Source organism: Suncus etruscus, chromosome 13 (genome assembly GCF_024139225.1).
Source record: "Suncus etruscus isolate mSunEtr1 chromosome 13, mSunEtr1.pri.cur, whole genome shotgun sequence".
Taxonomy (NCBI): domain Eukaryota; kingdom Metazoa; phylum Chordata; class Mammalia; order Eulipotyphla; family Soricidae; genus Suncus; species Suncus etruscus.
Genome location: NC_064860.1, coordinates 6,034,819 through 6,057,179, shown reverse-complemented (window position 1 = coordinate 6,057,179; position 22,361 = coordinate 6,034,819). Strand labels below are relative to the sequence as shown.

The following is a 22,361-nucleotide window of genomic DNA, read 5'->3' as shown; positions in this document are numbered from 1 at the left end:
TTTTGTGGGAAAAATACACTGAGAAAAACTGAACATGTGGTGTAAGCTGTGCTCCTGGCTTATTTCTGGCTGTGTTCTGAGGAAAAAAATTCTTGTCATTGCTTGTGGAACCATATTTTAATGCCAGGTATTCAAACTAGAGTTGGCTGCATAGAAAAAAGTGCCTTCACCTCTGTACTATCTCTCCCAATTACGTACTGAATTATTTTTATACATGAGCATGCAAAGAAATTTGGTGAAGTTCAAAACAGAATTCTGAGAAATAATACCATGTGAAATGAATACGGAAGAATAGAATTTTTACAAATCAGTAAAATAGTGACTTATGGTCTCTATATTTTGTTGGAATTCTGTAAATAAAAGTGATCATTTAAATTGTTCATATACACTTAAAAATTATTAGCTATGCAATAAATACAGGTACAAATCATCTAAAATTAAATAGGAAAATCTTAGCTTATTTTGTACATAGAGACTCTTTCTTAGATAAGTAGCAAAGAAGGCTTTTTTGGTGGCAAGTTGAAAACATGGGCATAATAATAAGAAACAAATTGAAATCTATGTGTACAATGGTGAGAAAGTTCAATGTAGATTATGATGCCAAATGCAAAAAACTCATAACTTTTATTAAGATCTAGAAAAAACTGCAGAGAGAGAGAGAGAAAAAGAGAGAAAGAGAGTTGAGTATAGTGACTTTGACGAAGTTAGAAAAGAATCAACAAAGAAGTCTTTCCTGAGATTTCTAAAGCAGACCATTCTAACTACATGCAAAGTTAAGATCCTCACTACCAATATCTAGTGTGTTTTTTTTTTTAACTTAGAAAGGTAATATAAAAATATCTGGCTTCCAGAAGTCAATATACATTCTCACCTGAGGAGTAACATAACTCAAGCAGCATATTGGTAAGTACAAGACCCAAAAATGAATTTAATACCAAAAAAAAAAATCAAAAAGCTCAAGGCCTCAATCCACATAAATTAGAATTAGCAAATTCTTAAATCTATGTTTGTTTTGTTTTGGGGCCACAGAACTCCCTGTGCTGTTCAGGAATTACTCCTGGCTTGGCACCCAGAAATCACTCCTAGAGAGCTCGGAGCACCATCTGGGATGCCGTAAATTGGTCAGCTGTGAGCACTATTGCTTTGGCCCCAAAACTATACATTCTGAACCACCATTGAATGTGCATATCATTTCATTCTAAAATACAGAATACCATAAATGTATCTCTTTAATGTATCTGTACAGAAGTAAAAGAACTAAAAATATTTAATGCAAGTGATTTGCAAAAGTGCAAGATAGTTTTGGAAATCCATACTTAAGTACCCCTCACTAAAATATAACAATAGAAGGTAGAAATAATGTTGAGAGGTTGGCTAAATAGCATATATTGAAATGCAGTAGAAAAAATTTAGTATAATTTGAACAAATTTCGTAAAACCAACTTTTAAGGCTGAAATAGCCTTCCACCAGTGTTCATTTTCTGCCACCAATTTCCCCAGTACCTTCCCCAGAGATGTCCCACCCTTCCCCCCCCCAGCATACCTCTATGCAGACATTTTTATTCTTTCCCCCAAACTTTTTTTTAGGCACCATGGTTTGCAATACAGTACGTAAAGGGTTATCATACATGTCATTGACTTCCAATTGCCAATTATGGTCCAGAGTGTTCATTTCCAAATATTATTCTCTGAGTGATCTGTTGTGACAGAATATCTTTTTAGTGTTTATTCTTTTGCTATTATAAATAATTCAGCAAAGAAGAGTTGTTGAAATAAAGGCTTCTTTTGTTTGTTTGTTTGTTTGTTTGTATTTGGGCCACTCCTGATGGTGCTCAGAAATGTATTCTTACAGGCTCTAGGGATCAAACCTGGCCAATCACTATGGCTTTATTTTCTTTTGCTATAAACCCAATTGGGATAGATTATTTAGGAGTTCTGGTTCAAGATGCATGGCCTTGCCTTTTTTCCCCATGATAATTTAATTAAAAATTTTATTAAACAGGAAGAAAAAAAGGATGTCACAATGCTGGCAGACAGAGACACAGGAAGGAGTTTCTTTGAGCAAAATGACATACAGTAGTTCTTCCTGTGTCTACATTTACCAGTGAAACTTTTTGCCAGTCTCCAACTCTGAGACTAGTTCTGCTATCCCACTTTGTACCAGGCTTTTTCTAGCCACCCTCACACTTGCTACAGAGCAATTCACCTTCTAGGCAACAGCTGAAAAGCTTTCAAGAGTCTGTGGTGAGTTCTGTTTTTTCTTCCAGGTGGAAAACCTTGTGGGCCTCCTTCTATTTACACACAGAACAAAATTCTCTTCATAAGCACCAGGCCAATTGCTGGAACAAGAGTGTTTATTAAGTTAAAGAAGAAAACATCAAATCAATTAACAATGGCCAGGAAATGCCTGGGCCCCACCCTTACCTCCATAGGCCACTCTCAAGGGAGGTGCTGTCTCCAAACAAGAAGCATAAACCAAGTTCAAGGTCAACTTTAAGATCACCTCTGAACTCGGTACTAGAAAAAGGTGTTTGGAAGCTAGTTTCAGAACTGCTCTGCTCTGCGCTGCCCTGCCCTGAATGTTTCGTTTTCTGGCTCTGCTTTCCCTTTTTTACTTAATTAGATAAAGATGTGCTGATTTCTTTCAGAGTTGCAGTAATATCTGTAATTACTCCCCTATCTTCTGTCCTCATGAAAAGATATCTATTTCTCTACCATTTTTCCAACATTTCACCTTTGGTCTGACTTCCCATCTTCCTCCTCCTCCCACCAATAATGGCATCTACTGAAGAAGTTAATTCAGTTCTGTGCTTTCAAATCAAACGCCTTCTTTTTCTTTTAGCTATAATTGATTAAATGGCGCTCTTCTTGTTCCTGTTTCTTGTTTCGTTCCCTTAGTCTCCATTCACCTGAGAATTCAAAAGTAAAATTAGGAAGCCTGGAAAAATGAAGATGAGTGATACTGAAAGTGTAGACTGTGCCTTTGTTCTACTGTGAGTGATGTCAAAAATCAAGGATTTATGATGACATCTGATGTCAAGCACAGCTTGGAAGGCTTTTGCCTTGCATGTGGCCAATCTGGGTTCAGTCCTGAGTATCCCATATGGTCCCTGCCAGAAGTAACCCAAATGCCACCAGGTGTGGGACCCCAAATATTTTCTTATGTGGAAGTCAGCAATGAACTTAATTGTTTGCATGTAATTTTAGTAACTAAGATATTCATGTGAATTTCAGTTATTTTCTTGTCAGTTTCAAGATATCTTGGTCTATCATTAGTTATTTTGTGTTTTTTTTTTTTTGGGTGAACAGATATTGCCGAGGTAACCATTATTAACAGAGACCATTGCTCATATGCTGCACTAATTTTCAAAGCATCTGTGTTTACTTAAAATTTCATTCCAATGTTAAGTGCTCAGTCGTGCATTTTCAGAAACCTCATATAAGGTTCTTTTGCTATTTGTTCTGTATTATAAGACAGAAATTATCATCTACTTTAAGATAGTTGTGAAATATCTGTTCATTTAAGTTTTGCATCATTTTAATTTTATTTTCAGATTTGTACATTTGTTTAATTATCTTCCCTCTGGTTCTCCTTTGACGAAGTTATTGGTCATCCTTCTCTGATTGATCATCCTTTCATGATCAGTTTTGATTTTTTTCAACTGACTTTTTCAATTGTGAATTATCTTTCAATTCAACTACCTGATACCACTTTCATTTTGTGTTAATATCAGTGTCAACCACCAAGTTTCCACAGCAGGCAGATGTAAATAGTTATTTTTTTAGGATATTCTTCTTATTTAACAAATGTTTCTTCTTTGAAAATTGTGCATTAAAAAGAAGCCTACACTAGGACAGCCAGAGTCTGAGTTTTTCTTAGAAAACTGAAGAGGAAATGGAAATAAGATATTCTAGGCCAAGAAAAATGTTTGAGTAGGTGGTAAAGAGTTGTTAAGAGTAAAGAATCAGTCAGTGTAAGGTTTGACTGGAAGCTGTGAAATCAAAAACATGTAAAAGAGAAATAGGGTTAAATCAGAGAAAAACTTATTTCCAAGAATTGAAATATATACTCTGTGCATTTTAGCAAGAAATGCAGCTCATTAGGTGCTGACCATATTTCTTTGTGGTTAGTTGTAAGCTTAGTTCACATCACAGTAACCCAAGTGAAACATAATTGTAACCAATTACCCAAAATCAAAAATAGTTTTGAGAATTTAGTTTTATACATTCAGTTTCTAAACTTGTTCTTAAGTCTTACAAATTATTTTCGAAGGGATATTTATATCTAAATGTTACATAGACTCTCAGGAGCCCCAACTGTAATTTAGGGGACCCTAGGGTACATGCAAATATATTTGAACCTAGTTTTCCAGCATTGCATGTCCATTAACAACAATGTTGCCCCCAAGAACTAGTATAGTAGTCCCTATTTCAGCTTCAATTCAGTACCTCTAAGGACAAACACTGACATCATTCCCAGTTAATAGACTTTAGCTGGCAGTGGACTATGATTCCTGGACCATCACGATTTCTTGGAAGCCCCCTTCCCTACCAATTTCCAGAGAGTAAAATAGTTGTAAAGATAAACTCTGATCCGACCTGTGCTATGTCTGCAAAATAAAATTTGATACTTTTTCTTTCTTTCTTTCTTTCTTTTTTTTTTCGGCCACACCCGATGACACTCGGGTTACTCCCAGCTATGTGCTCAGAAAACGCTCCTGGCTTGGGGACCATATGGAACGACAGGGGAATCTAGCCATAGTCCATTCTAGGCTAGCAATGGCAAGGTAAACACCTTACCACTATGCGCCACTGCTCCAGCCCCAAAATTTGATACTTTCATAATAAAAGGGTCCTTTCAAATCTACAGTAAGATGATGGTGCCATATTGGACAGAATTCTACTGTATAGCTCAGATAACAGAGGATTAAAAACATGTATTTAAATCTGTATATTATCTAATTTTTAAAGATAATGAGAGAAACCAAGGTGGCTACTCTGTGCATCTATAATATGTTTGTAAAACTACATCGAATGATCTTTTTGTTCTCACAAAAAAGGTACTGTTGTGATTGCTATATTCAAATTTATATTAATTTAATTTGATACTAAAATCCTCTATTTCCTGACTTCTGGATATCTCTGCATAATATAAAAATATCCCTGTAGTTTAGTTTGCTTTAAAGAAATGTTTGACTCACTAAGGTTGGATGTCAGGTAATTTCATTTAATGTTCTGTTTTAACAGCAGAAGGGGGGAGAAAGATTTAGATGAAAAGTAAAGTGTGTGACCTTAGAAATGTATTTATAAGGTCTGACTGCAGCAGCCAAAAATAATAACCTTTGAACTTAGTGAATAATTTAAGGCCAATGAGCTAACAGTGATCTTTGCAGTGGGATATTAATACTTAAATATTTTAGTCAGCTTTTTCACACCCAGAATAAAAATGCCTTGTATTTTATATACAGTTTTGCTCTAGGGGAAGCTTCTGATAGATTCTGTGTTCTCAATGAAGTCTCTGTATACACAGTCACACTTTATAATTAAATGATTTTACTATCCAAATACACTCAAGAAAAAAGATTATATTTCTAAAAATATGCAGTGATGATTCCTAAGGCTATGTTTCATTTCTTGCACTTTGGAACAGTGCTACAAGAAAGAGAATTTGGTTCTTCTATTTGGATCTGTTTATTTTGACCAATTTTCTGAAGTTTAAGCCTTTTCTTATGTTATATATTTCCTTTATTTATGCACATATAAAACAAAATACATACATATTGTAACCATTATAAGACTATACATTTTTTTATTGTGGCCAAAGTGAATTACAAATCTTACACAGTGATATTTAAGGTACACAGTGACAATAAATGAGGGCCTATCCACCACCAGTGTTGTCCTTCCTTCATCCCTGTTCCCAAGCATATATCCCTTATTTGCCTCCTTTATCCCCCAGAATGTTAGTGTAACTAAAAGCATATATGTTAACAGTAATGTAAACCATTTTTTTTGCAGCTCCAGATATTTTTACTAGTGGTTTCTTAAAGGTTTAGAGTCAAATGAGCACTGTAAAAACAATGTCAGAGTGGCAATTATCGTTTGCATGGGCCCACCAAAGTATGAAGGTCATGGAAAGGAAAATCTTTGACCTAAGTACAAGGAGACTCTACCCCTGAAGTTTCCTGACAAAAGACCATTTCTGGGCTCCAGGCAAACTAGTTTGTCCATTCCAGGTCATTGTCTGTAGTGCCCATACAGTTATATTTTCCACAGCCTCTGTTGTTGATCTCATGTTTCTGTATTGAAGGTCCTGGAATCTGTATATCCTACATTGAAGTCAGGATGGTGCGGAGCGGCGTCTAATTTCAACTCACAATTAACGGGCAATGCAGAAAGCCCTGTCCAGTACACTGGTCATTGTTGTTGTTTAAATCTTCTCAGTGTTAAGAGAAGACTCTTTTGAGTAAATCAATGTCAGAGCAGCAGTAGGGTCTTTCCTGGTAGAGGATTGCTTCCAGGTGAGGTCATAGACAACTTTGGATATTTCATAGATGGCTTCCCTGGTTCAGGGGTGACTGGAAAATGCCCAAACCTCTGAGGTCTGTGCCAGGTTATTTTGTCAATGTTCAGGGTGTAAGGTTCCATTGCATCACAAGATTTGTGTGTTCTTATCTCTATTAGATAAGAATTTATTTGTATGTATAGTATTTTTCATTTTAATGTGCCCATGTAAACATGGAATAATACCACTGGTGTTATCAGCACATAAGGGGACCAAAGAACAAGTCCAACAATCCCAGTGACCTGGTTCAAACATAAGCATTAAACTGAGGGACTCTTTCACCAAAATTCCTTATTGAACAGTTCACAATGCAAAAAAAAAAAATATAAAAAGTGGGGAAGTGGGGAAAATAAACACTCTAACTTAAGACAGTGGACACAATTGTCACCATTTAAGAAAATTTGTGTGTTTCCATCTCTATAAGAACATGTTTGTATATAATTTCCCATTTTAATGTGCCTATACAAAGGAAGAACAGTATCACATGACGGGATTGGTGCCTATGGGGATGCTAGAACAAGTCCAACAATCCAATTGACTTGATTCTTATATAAACGTTAAATGGAGGGACACTTCTACAAACTTCCTTATTTAACAAATAACAAAGGGAAGGAAAGATAGAGAGGACTCTTTCACCAAAATACCTTATTGGATAGTTCACAAAGAGGAGAAAAGATAAAAAGTGGGGAAAATACACAATCTAACTTAAGACAGTGGACTCAATTGTCACTGCTTATGGGAACTAATCAGAAACCTAGTATGGTAGCAACCACAGTTACACAATGAAAGAAGAAAGAGGCCAAGAGGCCGCTGAGAGTAAATAAGTATGTAAAGAGTACTGGCCTCTTCCCAGCCTGAGAGTCCATCCTCTCATTTTTTATTTTGACAATATGTGGTCCCCCTACCTGAACTGGTCTCTTCCCAACCTGAGAGTCCATCCTCCCATTTTTATTTTAAATATATATGGTACCGCCCCAATGAGAAAAAGAAATATCAGTGAATATCATGACGTAATGTCCCGACATACACCAGTGCTGCATCGCCTGCCATCCACCCCATGTGTCCCCCTCTTAATATCGGGAGAGAAAGGGGGAAAGCCTGAGGACCACGATAGAGTCTACCTGGGCCGGCAACCAGGGAAGGCATGGAGTAGGGGGGGAAATAGGGGAACGGCTGGAGGCCTGCCAATCCTCCCAGCACCCCCCAAGCTAGGGAGAATGCCTCCAGCTTAGGGTGTGCACTGACCCCATACCTGGGAAGAGCTGGCCTCCAGGATCAAGGCACCGAAAGCCAGCTATCTGCCTGGCCCCTCCCTCTACTCCTTCCCCCTAGAGTAGGGGGAGGAAGCCTGGGGACCCCTAAGAGAGTCCACCTGGAACCCACAGCAGGCCACCCAAGGTGGCACTCGGGCCAGGCCTAGAGTCCAGGGGGAAATAGGGGAACGGCTGGAGTCCTACCAAGCCTCCCAGCAAGTTTAAATCTTTTTGAGATTTTGTTTTTGTTCTGGTCTCCACCAATTGTGCTCACGAGATTGACTCTGTGCTCAAAGATAACTCTGGAGATTTCAAGGGACCACATGGGCTTCCAGGGAAATCAAATCCAGACCAGATGCAAGGCAAGTTCTTAATCATTGTACTATCTCTAGGACTCCTGGAACCATTTTATAAATGGTTAGCCTAAAATACTTGGCCTGCGATACTTAGCCTAGAAATATTACTAAAACTGATAAGTAGGCACAAATATTTGTTAGCTAGAAAAATTGTATTTTCTATTTACATACCTATCAAATATTCTGATAAATATATCTTAATATACACTAGGAACTCTCAGTGCACGTTTCTCTTTGTCAATTCTGTAACTCACTGTATCTTACTGTTCTCAGACTACTTCAATTCTGTCATACTACAATTTGTTCTGGAATTTGAGATTCAAATTTTGTTTGTTGATTTTTTTGGAGGGAGGAGAGAACTTCAATTATCTGAGGATTTAATTTTCATCCATGCTTTTTGAAAATTAAAGCCTGGAAGTGAGAGCAAATTAGAAACTCTTATTGAGGTCTTGCTGATGAATTCTTTGTATCCTTTTCAAATAGTTCAAATCTTTTAACATGCAAACTGTTGGGTTCACAACAAAAGCCACAACACACACACACACATGCCACTTTTTAAAAATGTTTAATCCACACCACAAAAGAACCTAGGGAAGAGTAAAAGAGCATGTACGGAGCCTAAAGTTATTCCCATGACTGTATAATTCAAGGGCAGAGAAACCTTGTATCTCTTAGACCAAAAAAATTCCCTTTCTAATCTCCCCAATACTTACTATGCCTATGCAAAAATTGTTTATTTTTTTTTTGCTTTGTTTTGATTTGTTCTTATTTCGAGACTGTGGTATTGTTAGGTTGTTGTCTTTATTGCTGTGGTGCTTTTCTTTTTGTTTGTTTGTTTGATTTTTTTTTGTATTGCTGTTATGTTTTTCTTCATTTTTCTCTTCCTTCTCTTAAATTGATATTTATAGCCTACAGGGTTCTCAAACTCCCGGCCCGCGGGCTGTTTGCGGCCCTCCATACAACATTTTGTGGCCCTGCCCTAGAGAAATCTTTTATTGTTTTGTTTTGTTTTAGTTGTTTGGGTCACACCCCCCAATGTTCAAGGCTTACTACTGACTTTGCACTCAAGGATCACCCCGACTTTGCCTCCTGCGGTCCCCAGATAAATTGAGTTTCAGATCCCTGCTCTAAAAGGACTCTTCCTGTTTTTTGCTTGTTTGATTTTTGCCCTCCCCCCTTCAAACAGAACCACATAACTTGAACCATCTTGTTCTACCTCATAAATTGAGGGGGAAATACTGTTCATAACAGTCATATGAACATTGATTAGAAATAAAAAATGACACAGAAGAGACCACTTATACCAGTAACCTGGGGGGCAAAAGAGGGGGTTATGGGATGTATGCTGGGAACAGGAGTGGAGGGAGGACAACATTGCTGGTGGGAATGCCCCTGATTCAATGTCACTATGTACCTATAATATGACTGTGAAAGATTTGTAGTCCACTTTGGTCAAAATAAAACTTATTTTAAAAAAGTTTAATCCCCAAATCCAGTTAGTGATTTCTCACTTGTTTCAGATTTCTTATTCCCTACCTTTTGACATTGCATGTTGATGTACTGAAGTACTAGTAACTGCCTCTTTTTTTTCTACTATACAATTCAAAAAGAAGGCAAGTGTATACATTCAAAAGCAGTACTTTTCTGGGTGAATTTGTCTTCTAGGAACAACATCCCAGAGAAAGCTTTCTTTTCTCCTAGTTCATATAAAGTAATGAGAGGGTATATTGTCTTGGTGACAGAAGGGTATGAACTGAATCTCTGGGTAGGTGTCAAATATAGATTTACACTGGATTTTGATGTGCAAAGTACAAAGGGAGAAAACACTTCAGTTATATTTTCAAGATTTATATATATTTTTAAGGTTTAGCCTAGCAAGTATGTTTCATTCAAGTATGCTAAAGCTTATTGTTACTGTAGTCCCAAAAGTGATTTGAAACAGGTGTAAGACAACCATGCCATACAGGAAAAAAATCAGTCGATAATATATTCCTCAAGTTAAGTGCTACTAACCTGAACTTAGTAAAAAGGTAGAATACACTTGTGAATTGTAGAAAGTTTATTATTTTTCTATTATGATTTGTCATTATCTTAAGAATTCTTTCCATTTTATTTTATCACAGTAGCCATAACCTTTCTTCCAATAGTCAATAAAATGTTTTCATCATTTTAAGTGAATGAAGTGTTATTTTGAGATATGCATATTTAAGGTATACATGTCTTAAAATTTATTTTATGCCTGAAAAATAATATCAGTGTTAAGGCATTTGCCATGCACAAGCTGACCATAGTTGAAACATGATCCCTGAGCAGAGTCCAGAAAAGCTAGGTGTAGCTTCTAAACAAAAGCCAATTTTGTAAGACAAAATATTTTTTTTTTGGTTTTTGTGTCACACCGGGCAGCACTCTGGGGTTACTCCTGGCTTTATGCTCAGAAATCGCTCCTGGCAGGCTCGGGGGGCCATATGGGATGCCAGGATTCAAACCACCATCCTCCAGCATGGAAGACAAACGCCCTGCCTCCATGCTATCTTTCCAGCCCCACAGAATAAATTTTTAAGCTAAATACAAGCAATATTTACATCTTAATATAAAGCATACACCTTACAAATACATCATAAACTCTATCTTGGTACAGTTTAAAAAATTGAAATATGGCATCATATACCTTCTTTGAGAATGTACTAAGACAAATAATTCAATATATAGATCACATAATTCATATAAGATTTTCATTTATTGATTCTCAATCTACTTTATTTGAACTGTCTTGACCAAGATTAAAATCACTTTGCACAAATGTCTATAAACCCTATAAGTGTCAAGCCCTGATTTGAAAGAAGATTTGAAAAGTGAAAGCAAATCAATAATAATTATACAAACCAAAATGTATTATCTTTTCTTATTAATACTATAATTACAAAAGTAATATATAGACATTATTTTTTAAAAATCACAATTTATATATGTTTTTACATTATCTAATTTAATTTTCAAAGCCATCTTCAATTTTTAATGAGAATGCTTTTGGAAAGAAGTGATACAGAAAAAGGGAACTGAAAATTTTGCCATTGTTCCAACTTTTTAATTATTACAGATGCAGAAAGCTTCCTAAGTAAAGACATAATTTAAAATAAGTAGTTCTATGCGCATATAAATATATTGAAAACTTATAGCATAGGATTTTATACATATTTATTACTTAACCTTCCTAAATATTTTAAACCATCTCCTTCTATATCTTTACTAGCATTGATTACACCAGTTGAATCAGTAGTTTATACTCATATACTTTCATCTTCTATTATGTCACATGAGAATATTTATATTTGCATTGTATTCCTGACATAAATAAAACACATTTCAAAATTCATACCTGCTTAACGTACTAGTAAGTTTGCATCTATTACTTTCTTTGATGACATCCTGTTAAATAGGAATGGGTAGTACAAGTGTCTTGCTGTATCATTAGGCCAAAGATTGTTATTTTAAAAGTTAGTTTATTAAACAAATAAAAAATAAAATCTGGCAGTTGCCAGACATGCCATTTCTAAAATATTAATCTCTAGTGGTGGGGAAAAGGAGGAATAGAAACTTATAGATTAATAAGTGCATTAGAGGGCATTTAGAGAAACAAGAATATCAAACACAAAACCACTCAATAATTCTAGTCTTTCTGCCTTATCTAATGTAGTACTGTGGACAGGACTGAGGTGATAAGAAGGAAGTTTCTATACCACAAGCTGATCAAAGGAAAGCTCCTAGACTTCAACTGTATTTATTTTATACCTTTTAGCAGATAGATTTTTTTTTATTAACTTACTCTGATTTTTCCCAGTATAGTTTTTTTTCTGCATGAAATATGTTAAATGGTTGATAGCTAATCAAAAGGTGTAATGATTACTCCTTTTTGTGGGAGATGATCCTGTTTTATGTACAAATATTTTTATTAGTGAAAATGAAGTAATTTTTATGTCAGTTAAATGATGACATTTTCAGTATTCAGTTTATATATTTGAATTGAATTCATAGTTCATACAATTGAATGAATCAAATCTTATTGGGTCTTGTTTCTAAGTCTTATAATAAAATTAATTAGCACTGCCTTGAAATTTGCATTTTAATGATTTAACTTAATCATTTTGTCTATGCTTCTCTTCTGTTTTAATCAGGAAGGGCTTTCAACCCAGGATGGACCCCTGTTCGATCCCCGGCATCCCATGTGGTTCTCGAGCCTGCCGAGAGAGATATCTTAGCACAGAGCCGGCCATTTTAGATCATCTTCAAACCAATTAATGATAGCAACTCCTCCCAGATTGTAATTTTCAGTAAACTGTGCCAAGTCACTTCTATGATAGTTTAAATGAAATGAGCCCAATAATCTAGGTTCTGAAACATGATTCTACAATATGGGGGGAGGGTTCCAATATGTGGGAATGGATCCTTGTTAAAGACAATGAAAAAGGCTTCATGACCAACAATCATCCACTATTCCAGAAGGCAGCCATGGTTTACAAATGTGCTGTTGCAAGACTCATGAACCGTGTGGGTGGCAGAAGTTTTGCGAAGTCCCTTTGCTTTCAGATGAAGGGCATCCACAGGATGACTGGAAGTGTGAGCATGATCTCACTGCACAGAGTTGCAAGCTTTAGAGACTAAAGAGTGACTGGTAGAGCGGCCTGGACCACTGTATTTCTTAAGCTATCCCCTCAGTTTCCCTATGTACATAAGAAAGTACATAAAAATTGGATGTGCTATACATGGGGATTTATGCACATCTGCATACATACATATTCTTATAATAGAAGAACCCAGAGGAAACTACAGATATTTTTAAATATTGACAAATGTAGAGATAATTACTATCTTTCTAATTACTTGATACTAATATGTTTTGGTTTGGTTTGCTTTGGGGCCACAACTGATGATGCTCAGAGGTTACTCCTAGCTATGCACTCAGAAATCGATCCTGGTTTCAGGGACCATATGGGATGCTGGGGGATCGAACTGTGGTCTATCCTAGGCTAATGCGTGCAAAGCAGATAGATGCCTTACTGCTTGCACCTCCACTCAGGCCCCACAAATATATGGTTTTTTATTAAAATAGAGGTCATCATAAACTCTTTCTTACTCATTTTATGTTTTCATTTTGATGAATTTTTCATTCGTCTTAAATGTGATTAACATATAAATCAACATTTTATGAATTTTTCATTGTTCTTTACTATTTAAATCTAACACTATTTGCATTAAAATTAATCATTTTTCTCTGTATAATTAAACAATCTAATAGCCTTTAAGTTATCATTGTTTATTTTATTATTTATTCCAGTTTTTGAGTCATATCAGCAGAACTCAGGTCCTAAGTTGTTCTTAAAACAATTTTAGAACACTTAAGTATTTCAATTTTTAACAAGTGTCGAAGCACTATTTAAAAACAATAGCCTAAGCTTAAATTTAAATCCCATTTTTATTCTCAATTCTTAATTTTATCATGAGAAATTTATTAATTTGATTACTCTCTCACAAATGCATTATTTGAACATTATAATTATCTAAAACATTGTTGCAATCTGAAGCAAAGAGAAATTGTACTAACTATTCTTCTCATCATTTGATTACTACTTAATATTCTGAAATGTAATTTGCATCAAAACAACTTACAAAAAAGTGTTTTAAAACCTACCTATATAAACTGAAAACTAAATATGAGAAATGGAGGTATAAAATTTAATGTGAAATTCCCTTACAGAAGAATAGTTACACTATTGAAAATAATACTTGCTGTTTTCCATAATGTATCTTAAATAGATTCTACATTGCATTTATTTTTATGTTTATAGCATGCATTTACCTTAGTCATTTGAATTGTAGCCTATAACATTCAAAAACTTTTCTAGTTAATATATTGTTCGTTTTGACATGAAGTTACCCAGATTTCCACAAGATACTAAAGTATATTCTTGAGACATCAAAAAAATGGAGCTATTCCTTTGTGGTATTAATACTCGCAGAAAGTTCTTATCAATCAGTGCTGTTGACTTGCTGATAATGGGGCTACATATTTTGAAATATTTTTTCTTTTACCCAAATTAACATATGTTCTGTCTTTGGATAAATAAGTGGTGAGATGTCCAAGTGGAATTCATTGTTACTGTAGGACATGCCAATATATACTAAGTGTTATAACTCATGAATAATATGGTCCTTCAAAAATTATTTTGCATTATAGGGAAATGTTATTTCCTAATAAGATAATGATGCAAAAGTTACAAATTATCCCTCAAATTTTGCTTGCAGTGGTAGTGCTGTAATAAAGACCATTTTTAGACTCACAACACATATGATGACCACCAGCTGCCTCAGAGGCAGAGTCTGGGTCAAAATAAGTTATTTGAACAGAACAGCAGAACAAAGCTGAAAATCTTGTGACACCTGATCCCTTTAGCAGCTGTGGAAAGCTATTGAAAGGGTTCTCTTTCTAATGCATTTGTCAGAATACTAATTAGAAAAATGATTTCATGTCATGAGTCATACAGTCACCTCTGTGGACCTCATTAGAGTTAAATGAGCGCACGCAAGTCCACTGCAATCATTCAGATACAACTATATGTTAGAAAGAAGATCTCACAGTAATTGGGCTCCTGGCCAATATTGAACATTGGTGAGAGGAAAAAAAATGTTTAAAAATAGGGTGTGTGCCAAATCAAGTAGCAATGTATAATGGAAGATGTAGATATAAAGTTTTACACTTTCCAGAATAATGAAAATATGTAAAGCTTAAGGTAATTAAAAGTTTAACCAAATCAAACCAAAGTAATACATGGAATACCTAAGAAATATTTCTCCCTTCTTTAGTATGCCTTTGCAAGGTGCTATATTATATTGCTGGTGCATTTGGGGATGACAGTGTCAGGCTCCATCCCCTCTGTGCCCTGGTTTTGACCTGAGCTATTGTCCCAGGCAAGACTTTTTCTTGTAGTTTTTCATATCAAGCACAACCAATATAGGTGGAGTTAAGGAAGAAAAGAAAACAGAAACAAGACCAAAAACAATCTATGTATCTATGTATCTATGTATCTATGTATCTATGTATCTATGTATCTATGTATCTATGTATCTATCTATCTATCTATCTATCTATCTATCTATCTATCTATATCTATCTATCTATCTATCTATCTACCTACCTATCTATCTATCTATCTACCCACCTATCTATCTATCTATCTATCTATCTATCTATCTATCTATCTATCTATCTATCTATCTATCTATCTATCTATCTATCTATCTATCTATCTATCTATCTACCTATCTATCTATCTATCTACCCATCTATCTATCTATCTATCTATCTATCTATCTATCTATCTATCTATCTATCTATCTATCTATCTATCTATTGCCACACTGGGTGGTGCTCAGGGGTTACTCCTGGTTCTGTGCTCAGAAATCACTCCTGGCAGGCTCGGGAATATCATAAGGGATGCCGGGAATAGAACCCTGGTCAGCTGTGTGCAAGACAAATGCCCTACCTGCCAGGCTATCACTCTGGCTCCCTTTACCTAGAAATTTTTTATTTTTTATGGGTTACACCCGGTGGTGCTCAGGGGTTATTCCTGGCTCTAAGCTCAGAAATTGCTCCTGACAGGCTCGGGGGACCATATGGGACACTGGGATTCCAACCACAGTCCTTCTATCTACCTACCTATCTATCATCTATCTATCTATCTATCTATCTATCTATCTATCTATCTATCTATCTATCATCTACCTATCTACCTACTATCTGTCTATCAATCATCTATCTATCATCTATCTATCTGTCTGTCTATCTATCTATCATTTATCTACCTATCTATCTATCAATCATCTACCTTTCTATCTATCAATCATCTACCTATCTATCTACCTATCATCTATCTATCTACCTACCTACCTATCTATCTATCATCTATCTATCTATCTATCTATCTATCTATCTATCTATCTATCTAAATATCTCTATATACATACTAACATATATATAAAGAAAAAATAAAGAAAAATAATTTTAAAAATTAAGCGAATAAGGTGATGCAGAAGACTACCTTAAATTTGAAAATAAACAGATTTAGAGGTAGTATTATATATGTCTTTAACTTATCAAGGAAATATAGGCCTCCCATTTTCTTTTGAGATTCTCTTGTGGGTTGTGGGATCCAGGGCACATTTTCATCACACACCCTGGTCTTCTTGAGATTGAGAAAAGATTTGCAGCAGAAAGGTCTTGGGTAGAGTTCTTGCACTGGGGATCCTTCTGGAGATGAGTCAGGTATCAAACAACAGTCCACATTTGGGAGAGGTCAGAGGAGGGCCGCACAGTATGAGTCAGCAGGGGTGTTGGTTGTAGTATCTTACCAGGAACAAGGTGTGGGTCTGAGTGAATGTCCCTTCGTTTGGGTGTTTGGTGATGGCTTATTGTGGTAGGAGGTCGGTCTTGATACCTAATGGGTTAAGAATTGAGGATAAAGAGCTTTAATAAGGTGGGATATCAGATTCGGATTGGGGGGTGAAGGATTAGTAGGATTTCTGAAGGGGTAGAGAGGATAGTATACGGAGGGGCTATATACACTATAGGCATGTGTGTTTACAATATAGGTTTGGCTCTCATAGAGGAGTCATCTCTTTATGTATTAATGCCCACATATAAACATAAAATAGTTAGCTTAGGTATAGGGGAGGAGAGAGCAAGAAATAAGAAAACAGAAAATAGGTAAATATAGTAAAAATAATGTAAAAATAAACCTAATAAATCAACGAAGAGAGATTGGGCCGGTGTGTCAAAGTTGGGAGGTTTTCTCAATTTCTAGGGATTTCATCAGTGATGGATTTGGTCCTTACTAAATGAGGGTTATGACATCCGGACAACGAGGAAATGGCAACAACTTGGTCTAAGAGAGGTAGTCTTACGTCACCTCCTAATGATAAGTTGAAACCAGAAGACATGTCATTCTTTGATTTGTACAAAAATCAAGGTCACTATCTACAGAAGACTGACTCTGATAATCATGACTGAGCAGAACTTATCCTTGGACCAATAAAAAGGACCTAGTCTAGGCTCTAGCCTATGATATGTAGAACAACCAAGATCTCTAATTTCAGAGGTCTGACTGAAACAAAAGCAACCGAGCAGGTCATCAGGAAACATAATAAAAGACTCTATCCTAGACTCTATCCTAGAATCGGGGCAGAAACCAAGACCACCAATTACAGAAGACTGATTAAAACAACAATTATGGATCAAAACTCTGAGAATCGTAAAGAAAGACTTTATTCTAGATTCCATCCTTTGATCTGTGCAAATATCAAGATCTCTAGCTACAGAGGCATGATTTTATCACCGACAACAGAGCGGAATGTTTCCAGACACCATGGAAGGCACCTAGGGGAGAGTAAAAGAGCATGTACAGAGCCTGTAGTTATTCCCATGACAGTATACTTCAAGAAATCCTGTATTTTTTAGGCCAGGGGAACTCCCTTTCTAATCTCCCCAATATTTACTGCACCTATGCAAGAAAAACAATATAAAAAGAAACAAATAAAAATATGAAGTTTTGTTATTGTTGTTGTTTGTTGTTTTTTTCTTTTGGGCTTTGTTTTGTTTTTATTTCAGGTCTGTATGTATTTTATGGCTGCTTTCTATATTGCTCTGGTGCTTTTTAAGTTTTTTGTTTGATATTTTTATCTTTTATTTTACTTTTTGTACTGTTGTTATTTTTTTCTTCCTTTCCCTCTCTGCTCTTGAACTGATAGATATATCCTCTAGAAAGACACCTCTCATTTTTTGCTTGTTTGATTTTTCCCTATTTTTATTATTATTATTATTATTATTATTATTATTATTATTATTATTATTATTTTTGTTTCCTTCAAACAGAATCACACAACTTGAACCATCTTGCTCCACCTCACAAATGGAGGGGGAAATAATGGAGGGTACCAAGACCAAACAGTCATATGAACATTAAGTAGAAATTAAAAAAGAATCAAACTTAAGCACCAAATCCAAAGCCAACAACAGAATTGATACCCAATTCACAACACACTAGACACAGAGAGGACCACCTGTACTAGCAACCTGGAGGTAACAGAGGGGGGCATGGGATGCATGCTGGGAACAGGGATGGAGGGAGGACAATATTGGTGGTGGGAGTGCCCCTGATTCACTATCACTATGTACCTAAAATATTACTGTGAAAGATTTGTAATCTACTTTGATTAAAATAAAAATAAAAAATATTTTGAGAGAACAACAAATACAAAGTTTACTATAGATACTCATACCTTAGACAGTCAAATATTCATTGACATCACTTTAATAAATTAAAAATGTGAATATTTAAAAATAGTAAATCAGGGGCCAAAGAAATATTATAGTGGGAAAGGCACTTTCCTTGCATATGATTGTCCCAGGTTCAATGTTTGCACCCAATATGGTCTCCCAAGTACTTTTAGGTGTGATCCCAAGCACAGAGACAGGAGCCAATTTTGAGCACACCTGGGTGTGCCCCATACTAAAACATAATAGTAACGTACAGTTAGTTTCTAGATATAAGTGAAATGATACAACATTAGCTGTGTGAGGAGGAATGAGGGAAATTTTTGGAAAAGACAATTTTAGCTAAAAATGCAAGGTTGGGATCATATTTCAGAGAAATGTGAGGTCCTGGCAAACACTGCTGAGAAAAGGCCAGTTGTGCCCTAGGTTAGCACCTGGCAGGATAGCAACAATGAGCTTATTGAACATTAATGCATAATGAGAACTAACAATGCCGAGTACATAAAAAAATGCCCATTGCATTAAAAGTTGCTCACTACATATTTGTATATAACGTACTTGTTTCTGAGAACAGATAACATAGAAATCAGGGACCATTTAGTTTGTCTTTATACATATTCCTATGCAATGTAAACACTAATAATTTTAGGTCTTGTTTTTAATATTTAATATATTGTTTATTACTTGAAGTTTATGGTAAATGTTATAATAATTATAAATATATTCTTTTTTGTTTTGTTTTGTTTTTTTGGCTACACCCGGTGATGCTCAAGGGTTACTCCTGGCTATGCACTCAGAAGTTGCTCCTGGCTTGGGGGACCATATTGGATGGCAGGGGATTGAACCGCGGTCCGTCGTAGGCTAGCACTGGCAAGACAGACCTTACCTCTAGCGCCACCACGCCAGCCCCATAAATATATTCTTAATATTAAGTCCAAAGACACAAATAACATTTTTTGGTAAATTCTGTTTTTGTTGATGCTGATTGTTATTAATCACAATATACAAACAACATTTTATATATTTTTATACCTCCTAAAAGGTTTTTGTATATAACTGTCATATGCTCCTTTTAAAGGAACTTTTAAATTTAAAAAATATTATTGCAAAAATAAAATCGAACGATTTTTGGAGCACACTCTACTTACCCTAATTGCTGGAACAATCTACAATAATGTTTTTGGCCAGTTACTTAGTAATGTGTAGGCTATGAGAATGTTTGGTCTTTTAAGTACATATGCCCTCTTTTTACAATAGTTCCTTGTTATATCGTTAATAGAAAATAGACTTATAATTTCTTGATTAATATTTGACTAGTAAAATTATGTCCAAGAGAAAAGAATAAGGATTTTTCTGATTTCTGTTTAGGGTAAATGAAACCAAGACAAAGAATTTATAAAATAAATATAATATTTAGATGACTGTCTAGTGATTTGTGCTGACAAATCCTATGGCTAAAAATCAAGTCACACTTGATCTACCCAACTTCCTACTATTGATCAATTTTTGTTTAAGTACAAAGCAAAACTCCCAATAAATCAGTCTCAGTTTCAACTTCTCTTGAATATGTTTGGTCTCTGAGTACCCATTCTTCGCTAACCCCTCACACCCATCCTCTTATCAGATAACCCTGAAGCCCCCCTCAGTGTTGCCCACTGATCTGCCCACTTACACAATGTTTAAGAAGAATTCTGGTGGCAACACTTTGGGAATTGCAGCTACTTACAGGGAAAATTTTAATGCTAGAGATTGGATCATGAAATTAATTGTATACAGCATGGGAATTAGGTTGAAAGCAATAAAAAATTGCTGGGGGTTTGCCTGGATTGGCTAAAAATACTTGAAATGTTATTTGGGAGATGGTATTTGGGATGGGATGCAATTAATGATTACAAATTATTTTAATCTTCTATATCTTATATAAAAAGACACTCCCACCTAATGGGAGAGAAGATTTACATTCCATGTATCTGACAAAGATTTAAAATTTAAGAAATCTAAAGCACTTCAGAATTCCATAGCAAACAAATAGCTCTCTCTCTCTCTCTCTCTCTCTCTCTTTTTCTCTTTCACACACACAGAGCTGAAGTTAAGACATAAAGTGTTCAACAAAGCTTATTATAAGAAAAATGCAAGAATGCAAGTTGAAATACAAGGTGCTATCACCCCAGTGGAAAATAACTTATATCCCAAAGATTGCACACACACACACACACACACACACACACTCAATACTGGGTGGAATGTTGTGACATAAGAACTGACTATCTGTCATTGATTCTCAGGACTCTTATTTATCCAGCTCTACAGGAAGAAAACAAGATAGATTCATTTCAAAAACTTACAACTAGAACTTCCATGTGTTTCAGAGATACTCTTACTTGGCATATATCCCAAGAACACAAAAAATGATTTAAAATGATATACACACCCAAATTCAATACACCTTTTAAAATAACTAAAAGGTGGAAATAGAATGAATGGGTGGATAAAGAAACATATATACTTATAGATAAATATTTCATTACATATGCACATGTATATAGATATCAGAAAAGATAAAATCTTGCCTTTTTCTAAAATTGGGGTAGAACTTTAATATTGGGCATATAGAGAGAAATAAAGTATAAGTAAATAATACATATAAATCAATAAAGCAAGAAATAAGTAGAATTAATAGTGCCTAAGAAGACCAGTTCTTGGACTTTGACAATGGAGATGAGAGGAAGGTTTGGCAATGGAGAGGAAAGGGGCAGACTAGCAGTGCTATTAAGGACAGAAAGGAAGGACTTTTGTGGTGGTGCAGGAGTTCAGTAAATTGAACACCAAAACCATAAACATCCCCACTATAACAACCATGTTAACTTTAATAATGAAAACATACTTATCAGTTAAAATGAAAATTGCCTTTAAGAATATTTTTAAGTAATCGCTTCGGCAGCACATATGCTAAATTTGGAACGATACAGAGAAGATTAGCATGGCCCCTGCACAAGGATGACACACAAATTCGTGAAGTGTTCCATATTTTTCAAAAAAAAAGAAAAGAATATTTTTAATTATAGATAAAATAATATTTGTCACCTCTCTAGAAATATGTACTTTCTTTTGGCCAAAAGTATTTATCATCCAAATATACTACATTTTTAATTCAATAAAATATGTTTTAAAAATATTTTATGCCTGGGCAGGAACGGTGGTGCAAGCAGTAGGACATTTGCCTTGCATGCTCTATCCTAGGACAGACCGCGCTTCAATCCCCTGGTGTCCCATATGGTGTCCCATATGGTCCCCCAAGTCAGGAGCAATGTCTGAGTGCAAAACCAGGAGTAACCCTTGAGAGTCACTGGATGTGGTCAAAAAACCATTTTTTCCTGCCTTCTAGGAACAGATGTCTATCTTCATTTAATCTCGAATAACCACTCAGCACCACTGAGTGTGACCAAAAAAATTATGTATATGGCAAAACACCAAAAACAGTATTGTAAATCACCAGAATCTCAATGAAAAATAAAAATTAAAAAATCAACTTTATAAATTAAAAAATATTCAGATTTAATAGTCACTATCACAGAATTTCTTGACATTTTGCTAGTTGGAGCCAGAGAGATTGTATATTGAGTAATGTACTTGATTTACATGCTGCTAACCCAGGTTTGATCACAGTACCCTATAGGAGCCAGCCAGGAGTGCTTCCTGAGCCCAGGTGTGACTTTAAAACAAAACAAAACAAAATTCTTACAAATCATTTGCAATGTCTGAAATTAGATATAAAATATACATGAGAAACAAAGCATGTTTGATTAGGTAGGACTTAAATATTGTGTCTACCAAATCATATTATTTACATATACTGAAATTAG

At 35.3% G+C, this 22,361-nt stretch overlaps 1 non-coding gene across 1 annotated transcript; it reads left to right on the top strand.

Annotated features, from left to right (window-relative positions):
* The first annotated feature begins 21,423 nt into the window (after window positions 1-21,423).
* Window positions 21,424-21,530, top strand: LOC126026624 (U6 spliceosomal RNA). Its single transcript, XR_007501847.1, has one exon. It is a non-coding gene; the product is annotated as a U6 spliceosomal RNA (small nuclear RNA).
* The last annotated feature ends 831 nt before the right edge of the window (window positions 21,531-22,361 follow it).